Here is a 12,457-nt window from a genome sequence, read left to right on the forward strand (position 1 = left end):
ATTATATAGCTCAGCAAACCTGACTGCACATCCTTCTCTTCTTCCTCCGAATCTCTAAATCCCCAGTGCTTTCTTAGCAGCCACATAGCATAAACTAGTTAGCTCTGAAACTTACCCATTATATTTCATTCAAAGACCTGCTTTCTCTGTCTCTCATGTGCTCTCCTATTTTTCTTCCCCTCTTCTTTCTTTTTTTTTTTTTTTTTTTTTTGGTTAACAGTCAAATTTTCCCTAAATGTAGAAATTTCCTAAATAAATTAGGAAAATTCAAGTTTTGTATTAATTTGATCCTTTAGATATAGGAGAGGGGAAAATACTACATGAAAAAGGTTCATTTTCATCTAGAAAAAGAAAGGTTGCCTAGGAAGACATTTTTATTTCAACATATGAATTTAGAGGGTATGCTTATGTTTGCAGTGATCTTTCCTTCACAGAATGTCAATTTATTGGTACAGAAATCCTAGCAGTTATACAAAAAAGTTGTGATAAAGAGCTGTGAAAAATATATACTAATTTGACATAACAATAATACAGTACCTTACTGATTCCTACCTGGATTATTCCTCACATAATATCTGTATCTCACATAATATTTGTATCTGTAATATATTTATATGTATTTACACCTCTCAATTTTATTTATATCATCATAGAGTAACACTTACAGATTAGATGTGAAACTGTGTCATAGAAATCACAAATGCATTCCACCTCTGACTTATGATATACTTAAAACTTCCAGACCTAAGGCTTAATTCAATGTCTGTTGATGTAACTGGAAAGACACATATTTTAATAGAAACTGTACTTTGCTTATGAAACCAAACATTTGCAAAACCTGATGCAAAGCCATGGTTTCTGTCTCTGATTTATCAATTGACATATACTACTTTGTTCTGGACATTTTGTGCATCATAACAGTGTTATTGCTTTGATGTTTCATACCAGCTTCGTACTTACATATAAACTTTACCATTCATAATATAATTTTATGGTTTCAAAAGTAAACTACATTGTAATGTTAGAAAAATTGTGTGTGTGCTGTCAAAAACGTATACTTTTTTCAGGAATCCTTATTTCTTTAATGAAAAAAAAAAAAGATACTTCCATTATGTTACTTTCCAGAAGACTTTTAGTTAATGGTCTAGTTATGGACCAGTGATTGGGTTTTTTTTTCCTTTTTTGACAGTTTCCCTTTGCTGATGGAATTTCTCTCTTCTTTTGGCAGGGGGAGCTGTGGCAAGCATCAAAGATTTGCAAGATTTTGCTTCTTTCTTTGAAATAGATTTCATGGCACATTCTGATCCTGGAAAATATAAATGTGCTAGGAACCTGGGTCCAGTTGGGGCTAGAGGCAAAAGCAAGTGTGCAATAAATAACAAAATTAAGGAAAAAATATGCTTAATATCAATCCACCTGCGAGTCACTGTGAAAAATACACATCAAGTTATTAACTTAATTTCCATAGGTCTACAGGTCTAATTTATGCTGTTTCTTATATTTGATCTTTCAAGTGGGATTATGCCAAGCACTTAACACTAAAAGGGAAGAAAAAAAGAAATAATCTTGGGGGGTGTGGGGGGAGAAGGAAAGGGTGTGGGGTTGTATGGGTTTGGGGATTTTTTTTTTTTAAGCTAATGTATCTTTTGTGTGATCAGTGGGAAAGCAGCAGCAGTACTTACAAGACCCTGGATAATTTTTAAATTCTTCAAATTCTTCTGACACTACTCAGTGGTAGATGTTTAATTTAATGATATAGGAAATAGGGCATATACTATATAAATCTTCCACGGGTTATCATTCCAAAGCCAGCTTATGACTAAATAATGCCAAGCTAAATGTGTACCCAATACATATTCCTATTATAAATTACCATAGCTAATTATACACAAAAGTACTTCTATGTTTGTGCTTAAAAGACTTTATCAGTTGCTGGATAATTTCATCAGGTATTAGTTATTTTTTGGATAATGAGAAATAATCACTATCCATTTGTTCCATTAATTCATTATTTTAACTCTCTCTACTAAAGTGTCCCGGACTGAGCTCATTTTCATAAGTTGAAATGCTAACCTCCCCATGCCCCAAAGTAGGAAATAATTTTGATAGAAAATCTCTTCTTTCTTTTAAAGTCTTTTTTACTGATGAAAATAAAGATCAAAGGAACTGCACACAGCACTGAAACTGCCTGCAAATCATATGTTAATTAATATATAATAATATTTATAATATAATTATAATTCTTAATTATTTATGGTATATATAGTTATTTAATATATTGTTCATCTCTCTGATGCTGAACACTCAGTTGAAATTTTCAGAGAACTGTCAACAGTAGGTTCAGGATCACTTACACGAGAAGTAGCAGCTAACTTTGTCATATTTTCCCTCAGGCATATTGCCTTGCACTTACCAACACTGAATTTCATCTGCTGCTCCATCAGCAGATACTACTCATATAACATTTTCAAATCCTTATGCAAGTCTGTACCATCACCTTCAGATTTGTCCAACTGGAAAAATTACAAGCTTGCTCCCTTCTCCAAGTCATGTAAGTCAAAAAAAAGGACAACTAACACAGCTTCTTGGGCGAAGACTGTCTTTTTGCCCTTTTTGTTCTTGGATCTCAGTTTCTGTGCTGTTGCTTGCATCCAAGTAGATTTTGGCAAATGCCTTGTAAGGGTAAATCCCTCCCACAGCAGCCAAGGCTGTGTTCCTGGCCAAGCAGGGAGTAAGGAAGATGGGCATGAAAAGCAAGTTTCCACGATCAGTGGGAAAGCAACAACAGAAGTCGTAGGACCATGACTCATTTTTAAATTATGTAGAAAGTGAGGGAGTGGAGTATGCAATTTACCAAATTTGGAGGGCAAGAAAGATGAGGTTCACGAACACAGAAACTTCAGGGCAGGATATGAAAATTGGGTGGCACAGTGCTACTGTGTAGTTGAGGATGGCATTCAGAGGGCTGGGGAGTTGAAAGGGAGCTTAGTGTGGTAACAAAACGAAGACACTACGTGGAACAGAAAAGAGTGGACATGCTTGAAAGGTTATGAATTAAGTACTTTGGAAATTAGAGATTTTGATGACTAGGAGGGAAGAGTGGCCATTCAGAGTCTGAGCATATTAGGAAGAAAAAAAATGGAGCTATGATATTAGTCAGAGCAGCTTTAGAATGAATACCTTGTTGTAAATCCCCTCATACTCTGATTTTTTGATTGAAATAGCATACACAACACTGCTGGAAATTATCCTGAATTACTAACAATAACTTTAATTTATTTTATACTTTTCAACCAGTGTTTAATTTATAAAAGGACTTGTGTCTTATTTACACATCATTCATCATCCTACAGTCCAATGATTTCACAAACCCTTATACAGATAATTTATGAAACTGTCTGTGGTAGGTTGACCCTGGCTGGATGCCAGGTATGCACCCAAGTCTGTCTATCACTCCCTTCCCCAGCTGGTCAGGGAAGAAAAAATAGATCTAAAGACTTATGAGTTGAGACAGGGAGAGATAACTCATCAATTACTATTACAGGCTAAACAGACTTGACATGGGGATATCAGTTGAATGTATTATCAGTCAAAATCAGAGTAGGATAATGAGAAGTGAAACAAATATTAAAAACACCTTCCCTGAACCTGTCCCTCCTTCCCAGCATCTATCTCCTCCTCCTCAATAGTACAGGGAGATGGGGAATGGTGGTCAGTTCATTATATGTTATTTTGGCTCCTGCTCAGGGAGAGGAGCTCTTGCCCTCTCACAGCATGGGATCCTTCCCACAGGCTACAGCTCTTTCATGAACTGCTGCAATGTGGGTCCCCTTTCCAAGGGGTACAGTCCTTCAAAGAAAGCCTGCTCAAGTGTGGGTCCCCAAAAGGGTCACAAGTCTTACCAGGAAACCTTCTCTGCCATGGGCTCCTCTCTCTACAGGTCTTCAGGTCCCTTCCAGGAGCCTGCTACATCACGGGCTTCTCACAGGTTCACAGTTCTCTTTTGGGTAGTGGCCTGCTCTGGCAGGGGTGAAGGTGGATCTCTGCATCTCTGTGATCTTCCATGGGCTGCAGGGACATAGCTGCTTCAGCATGGGCTGCAGCAAATCTCATCTCTGGCACCTGCAGCACCTCCTGCCCCTCCTTCTGCACTGACCTTGGTGTCTGCAGAGCTGTCAGTTCACATATTAGCACTTCTCTCTTCCCTGGACGTAATTACTTCAGATATGATCTCTGATGGGCTTGGCCTTGGACAGCAGCAGGTCTGTCCTGGAGCCAGCATTCATTCTGCCAGACATGAAGGAAGCTTCTGGCATATTCTCACAGAAGCCACCACTGTAGTCCACTTAGTCCCACTGCTAGCAAAACCTGGCCAAGCAAACCCAATACAGTCCTTAATTAAGTAAACTTTGATTTTATCACTCCATTTAACAAATTTTTAAAAGAGAGAATTGTGACGACTTGCTTGGGATCACAAAGTTAAGTCTGCCAAATCTAAGACTTACCAAGATTTTTATTTCACAGCTTTATGCAGCAAATAAAGTAATTAAAGCAAATTTATAGGTCAGCAAAATGAAATTAAATTAGACATACAAGCAAATACAGGCAAGCTGTTAAACCAATCCAGACATGCTAAGTCACCCTTTCTATCCAAAAACATATATGGAAATTAAAGGTAACCTTATGTCAGAGAACTCAAAGAAGTGTAAGATTGTTTACGGAACTAGAAAGATTTACTGTCCTGCATTTTTTTTAGTAATATTCTTTTGAAAATTCAAATCTACTCTTGGAAAATGCAAATCAAACCAAAAGGGAAAAAAAAAAAAAAAAAGGTAGGGTTTTTATATTTGGTAAATTATTTTTAGCTTCAATACCTTTAGATATTAATAAGCATTTTACTAAAACATTCCTAGGCTTTCCTTAATCGTAACAATATTATCCTTTAATTTACTCTTTCTGTGAACAGATGTGAATGGAGTTAAATCCAGCTGGTGGATGGTCATAAGTTGCATTTCCCAGGAAACAGTTTGTGGGCCAATTCTGTTTAATATCTTTATTGAATACAGTCCTTAATTAAGTAAACTTTGATTTTATCACTCCATTTAACAAATTTTTAAAAGAGAGAATTGTGACGACTTGCTTGGGATCACAAAGTTAAGTCTGCCAAATCTAAGACTTACCAAGATTTTTATTTCACAGCTTTATGCAGCAAATAAAGTAATTAAAGCAAATTTATAGGTCAGCAAAATGAAATTAAATTAGACATACAAGCAAATACAGGCAAGCTGTTAAACCAATCCAGACATGCTAAGTCACCCTTTCTATCCAAAAACATATATGGAAATTAAAGGTAACCTTATGTCAGAGAACTCAAAGAAGTGTAAGATTGTTTACGGAACTAGAAAGATTTACTGTCCTGCATTTTTTTTAGTAATATTCTTTTGAAAATTCAAATCTACTCTTGGAAAATGCAAATCAAACCAAAAGGGAAAAAAAAAAAAAAAAAGGTAGGGTTTTTATATTTGGTAAATTATTTTTAGCTTCAATACCTTTAGATATTAATAAGCATTTTACTAAAACATTCCTAGGCTTTCCTTAATCGTAACAATATTATCCTTTAATTTACTCTTTCTGTGAACAGATGTGAATGGAGTTAAATCCAGCTGGTGGATGGTCATAAGTTGCATTTCCCAGGAAACAGTTTGTGGGCCAATTCTGTTTAATATCTTTATTGAAGACCTGGATAACTCTGCACCCTCAGAGAGTTTGAAGATGACATAAAGTTCAACAGGACCTTCTGGAGGGTAGGAAGGCTCTACAGAGGGATCTGGGCAGGCTGCGTTAATGGCCAAGGCCCACTGTAGGTCGTTCAGCAATCACCATCCCTGGAAATGTTCAAAAAACTTGGGGATGCAGCAGATGGATACATGGTTTAATGGGGAAGATTGTGATTCTGAGTTAGCAACTGAACTCAATGATCTTAGAGGCCTTTTCCAGCCCTAATGATTCTAGATTCTATGCTTTTATTTTTTGATACAGTACTGAACTCTTAATTTACTTATTTATTTTATTGGCAACATTGTTTAGAAAATAAATTAAAAACTACTTTTTTAACTAAATAATTATCTGGGGTTTTTTTTCTTTTCTTTCTTAATGAGGGTATAAATAAATAAATTTAATGTTTTTCTTAAATTTATGAAAATTACAAGGAGCTTGGGCGTTTGGGATCTACATTATAAAATATAACACCAAGCCTCAGATAGCTGAAGCATAAGAAAATGCCCATGGAAGCTAAACTCTGAAAATTTCAGATGTTTCAGAAGACTGTTTTGTCAAAAAGGCAGATAGATCTGCAGCACTTGGGGATGAGGATGAAGAGTTGTATTTAATAAAAGAGAGAGACAGAGAGCCTGAGCAAGAAAGATCGCTTTTTGACAAATGATAAGCTTCTGAGTTTTCATGAATGAGAAAGATAGGGTTTCCATATATTTTTACAGTAGTTTGGTCTTGGACATTAAAAAACTGAAATATTACTTGACCCTGAAAACAATGTTGGCTGGCATTATTGATGAAGTTCCACAATCCTGAGGGAGAATAATACGCACTGTTATCTCTGCATTTGCTTGCATGTCACTGTGGCTAGAAGTGTCGCAGACCCTGAACCAGAGGACAACAGATAAGTCAAGTCTCCCTAAACAATTTCTCTCATGCTTTTAATTACCATAATCCCATCGACTTGGTTTACATAAGACAAAAATCAGAATATTCCAAATATTATATTTTCATTTATAATATTTTCATATTTCATTGATATATTCAAAATATTATATTTAAATACACGTATTTGAAAATGCGCTGCCAAGGACACCCATTTTAAGATTTAAAGGTGAAAATGTTGCAAATAAGATTTAAAACATTGAGAACCCTTAGTCCCACAAGCAACTTATCTGAACTATATTTTCCCAATTTAAAAATAAAAAAAAAATCAGTTTGGATTTAGTTTCAGATTTCTAATGGTCTTTTATAGGGAAAAAGAGGGAAAATTGGGGTATATTTAATTTGTTTTCACCAGCACTGCTCACAATACTGTTGAATCTAGAGCACTGACTGAGTGGAAAATTTTGCCAGAAAGTATCTGAGATTGTACAGTCAGAGGAATTTGACATCTGTGGTTTAGCATTTTTATGAGTCATTTATTAAATGCATTAAAAATATGCTTTCCCTCTAATCTACCTTATTTGTGTCATTATCTGTTCTCTGCAATTCACTCACTAGAAAGGGATCTAAATAAAACCAAACCAAAACACCAGAGTTCAGCACCCTTGTGTTGATCAAGAAGCAAAAGCAATGCACGTTCTGAAACAGTGCTGTCTGATTAGGATTATTGCCTTTGTGATTTACTTCCAAATTTATTTGTGCAAGACACCATAATAAAAATCTCTGAAATCCCAGAGAAGTGAGATCCTAGTGTGGGACTTTTGCTCTGACCTCTTCATCATACCCAGAAATTACAACATGATTTTCTTAGAAATTAATTAGGATGAAAGGCAGAAGGATTCCACAATCAAACAGGGAGCTACACCAAAGAGTTTGCAGCATATGAATGATGTAAACATCATTCAAGCATGAAAAAATAATATCAGTAAAAAATATTAAATACTTCCTTTAGTTTCTATGGTAAGGATCTATAGTTTTATACTTAGCATACCAATTATAAGTAGGGGAATTTAGCTTCTAGATATAAAATATATCTAAGTTGAACCAACCATTTACTTTGAGGACTTTTTAACTTTTTTCAGTTCTTCCTTCTTAGTTGTGGGTAGACACTATGAACATATTCTAAAAGGCTTTGGTCTTTTAGACCAAAACAGACAAATTTGTCATTTTTTTACTAGAGAAAGGGGTCAGTTACTGGGAAGGTATTTACTGTATACAGGCTTGAAATGCATTATTATTAAGACTTTTCTGTATTAACTTGGTCATTGGGACCATAAGACTGAAAACTATTAACTCCACTGACAGTGAATTATTTGTTTTTTATATCTGGTTTGTTCCTTTTTGTTTATAAGAAGATTTTGAAGCAAGAATGGCAACATAAAAAGTGTATGTGCAAAGTCTTTGTAAAGTTTGTAAGAATTGTTTTGGCAAAAAAACCCTTAGAAAAATTAGACTTTTTCACTATCCTTCCTATTAACTAAGTCTTCTTCCTAGTGTTTCATTCAGCTTAGTTGTGGAAATAGAGAATTCTGTTCATTTTCCTGGATAACTAAAATGAGGAAAATCTTCAAAGAAGAACATTTTTTAGAAGATCATTTTGAGCTGGATGTTCACAGACAGATCTATGCTTTGTTACTGAAGAGCAGTATGATTCTGCAGATGCATGAGCAATTACACTGAAATCACTCTTAGGAGAGCTGAAGTGCAGAGGGGAAATTAGTGAACCCTTTGTACACAGTGTAGAGTTACCAAGTTTGAAAGAGTGGGCAGAAACAGCAGTTTAGGAGAAAGGATAAGATTGGCCTGTGTTTTTTCAGGAATTCAGTCTTAAAAGGCAAGTTGTCTGTAGCAAGGTTTGATAAACTAAAAAGCTATTCTAAAATGCTAGCAATTCTTAGGCTAGGTGTGTGGTGATAATAAATTTGTGTGTCGTGCTGTAGTGGCTTCCTTAGAGTAGCAGAATTTTATCCTGAAGTTACCAAGAAATCAAAAGAGATGTTTTTCCAAAACTGTTCTCTCTCCTGATGCAAATTGTCTACTGTACTTCTACTGTAGTAAAATATACAAGAGAATCACACATATAAGAGTAATTTATTTTCTTCAAAAGCTTGCTTACTTCAAAAGCTTGCTGTTTTCTTTCCTATGTCACAAGGCTCTTTCTTACTGAACAGAATATTAACAGTTCCATTTATTCAAAGGATGGGACACTATGTATGTGGATAAAGATTTCAAAAATGGGTCCAGATTAATGATTATCTTTTCATTACCACACATGATTCAGATTGCATGATGCACTGGAGTAGGAAGCACACAATCCATAAGCTAAAATTTTTTTATTTTATCTTCTCAAGCCTTGCTGTTCATGATCAGTAGGAATAGACAGGGGCATGAATATTTTTATTCAGTGCTGGCATGGAATCAAAATGTGTCCAGAAAGATACTGAGGCTGCCTGCACCTTTTCCTTAGCACCCTCTCAAGTTTTAGACGTCACAGAAAAGTTATGGATTCATTGCCTTTTACTGCCAAGTATAGGCTTTAAAATATTGCCCTGGCATATCATGGTATAAATTGATAAAGATACATTACTGCTCATAAGTAGCAATTATGTTTTATATATTTCCTGCTAAAAAAAGAAAACAGTATTCAGCCTGCCAAGATTTCTCATTAAAAGTTTAAAAAATTAGAAATGCTTGTTACTAATTAGATAATTAGGCAGTAGATTAGAAACCTCTAAAGAGAAATGCACTTAAGCCTAGTATTATGTTACAATATATCTGTTTGAATTCATTTCTGTGGTATCATTAGCATTATGTATTAACTTCACAGTTTTGATTAAAATGTGTAATCTGAGGTACCATTAAGTCTAACACTTTGCATCTCACTGGTTTTCATGTGTCTAATTAGCACAAGGTTCATGTTCGCGTTTTTTTCAATATGAACACAGAATTAAAGAAGCATATCACTGATTATGCTAATATACCTGGTGAAACACCACAGAGATTAATTTTTTTCAATTTTCTAAAACGTGAATACAATTACAAAAAGCAAAAATCAAAAAAAAAAAAGCAAAATATCTGTGATTTAATACATTACGTTTGGACACTTGTTTCAATAGGCAAGAATTTTGATGGTTACACAAAGAAGAAAACCTTGCTCTGATCCAAGAATTAAAAGTCTCTTTACATGTCATTTATGAATAATTTAAGAAGCTCAGTAATCAAATATTACTGAATATTATTTATTAACATTTTTAGTAAGAAAGAATAAAATATGCAGATACTTAGAAGTACACTGCCAAATGAGAGAATACTTTTGTGGTTTTTAAGAGGTGAAAACCCCCAAATTTGATAACACAAGACCTAAAAATTAGCATGAATAAAAACTTTGAACTCAGTCTTTTATATTTTCCTCCTCCCTATCTTCTTATATATGTCACATTTCTTTTAATCCCAGCTTTTCCTGATTCCTAGCTTTCAGAACCTTGTAATATCTTACAATTTATCCCCATCATTTTTCTTTCTCCTATCTTTTATTGCATTCAATTTTCTGTCTATCCACTTAAATGTATATCTGAGTATGACTTACTCTACTGATTCCATCTGTTTTCTCTTCAAAAGTAGTAAATGAAGGTCATTCTTAACTGAACAGATTCACATCCATAAGGAAATAATAAAAAGAATGTACTTCCATTATTCATCTGTTATAGGCACATAATGCTTAGTTAAAAAATAGCATTTTCCCCTCTAAACCCTATGAAATTCAACTTATATAGTGAAATTGGTTTCCCCAGCAGTCGTTCACACATCAGCCATGTCTTTTTCTGGAGAAAATAAACTCTTTCCTGAGAGCAAACCTGAAAAGTCAATTACAGTTTATGAGTTAAGCACCTAAATGTTTTCTTGATTCTTTTAGTTTGAAATGTGGAAGACAGCTTTTTCTTAAACAGTGACTGATTTCAGAAGGAGCTAAATCTCCGAAATACAAGTTAGACACCCAACAATCATTGTAGAAATGGCCACAAGGGCCATTTTCTAAGGCGATAATGTTTCATATTTTATGTTCTTATGTAGAGAAGTTTGAAAAATTAACTAATTCCTCTTTCCCAACAAAAGGAGACATAATAAAATTATAAAAAGCTGGAAGCTAGAAACATCTTGGGATGGAATTAATTTATCTGGGAGGGACAGTTTGAAAGCAGCATTTGGAACCAGTCTCCCGAGGGATGGAGGATATACTAATGAGCACTAAATATTCATAAATTTGTGAGTATAGACACTGTAGTCAATGAGTGTCCATGTATTTTACATATAATTAAGTGCTCATGTAAACAGACAATAGGAAAATCCCAGATTTAGTGTTTCTCTGCTATCTAGGATGTAAAGAAACAAGCTGAGCCTTATGAAAGAAAACAAGCCATTAGAGCTTGTGTAGTTAGAAATTCCCATTGTTTAACAGCAGGTCCTATTTCTGGGGCAGGAACTTCAAACCTGAAGAGAGACAGGATGTTTGTTTTCTTTATGTTTTACATATGCATTGTTTGTTTCCCTGCCCTCAGGGACCCATCTATCTCAATAGCTATTGTTTGTCTAGATTTAGAACTCCCTCCCTAGCCTGCAAATATGATATGAGAAAGTAACATTCTGAAGGGAATGTCAGTTGGGTTGCTTCCATTTTTGTTTTACTTATATTGTATTAGGGCAGTTTGCTGACCTGAAATACCCACATATTTGGGACACTTCTGTTTATTCTTACAGGGATGCTGAAGATGCTCAGTGCTCTTTAGGACACTCCAGTGGTCTAAATTGCATACTAAATGCAATTAGTATATAAGTTTAAATTATAAATGCATTCTGAATTCTGGTTTTTATGACATTGACTGAATCTGTTCCAGTTGTTCTTGGCAACTGCCTGGATTATGTTGTTTAAATGTGGTTTTCTTCCTATCCCTGTATCAAAACCTTGTTCATCCTGGCCCTCGTTTGTGCTTCTTTGTGCCACAGCACCTCTTTCATCATTGCACTTACAAAAAAAGATTAAACTATTCCAGGAAGTGGGAGAGTAATGCAATTGAATGGATATTTAGGAGGCCTGGATGTGCATGAATTGGCCCTCAGTAAATAGTTTGGCCCTATGCCTTTAGTCTTTAAAGCAAATTAAATCCTGACTGGCATTTGTCCAGGAATCATGCTTGATGGAATCCAAATCCCAAATATTAAACATAGGCTGAATCTCTTAAATAATTTTTTTCCCTCATAAATAATTTTAGGAGGCAAAACCATTCTTTTCAATAGACAACTAAGGTTGCAGTGCTCTCCTAGCCCAGAAATCTAAAACGCTGGACTGAAGTTAAACTAAAAATTGATGATACAGAACTGTAAGGAATTAGTTAATGTGTTTACCACTGGCTAGTGACACTATTAGGCCTCTGTAGTTGAAACACAAACAAGCAGAATAGACAGAAATATGTTTTTGTAATTGAATTTACACCTTAAAGTCATCTTAAAACTTACCACAGGATTTCTCAACACATATGCGTTTAAGTGCTCCAAATAATTTTTAGAGAAGCAAGAGTCAAGAGCTGTTATGCAAGAGACCTGCTGTAAGACCTGCCCTAAGATCATTTTGTCTTAGAGTTGAAATTAGTTGCTAAAGGGCTCAAATATTCTATGTCTTTTATGAACTTGAGTGGTGAACAAACCCTGTTACTATTTGAGTTTTCTCTATGGAATGTGTGAACTT

Source organism: Pyrgilauda ruficollis, unplaced genomic scaffold (assembly GCF_017590135.1).
Source record: "Pyrgilauda ruficollis isolate IOZ18807 unplaced genomic scaffold, ASM1759013v1 scaffold26, whole genome shotgun sequence".
Taxonomy (NCBI): Eukaryota; Metazoa; Chordata; class Aves; order Passeriformes; family Passeridae; genus Pyrgilauda; species Pyrgilauda ruficollis.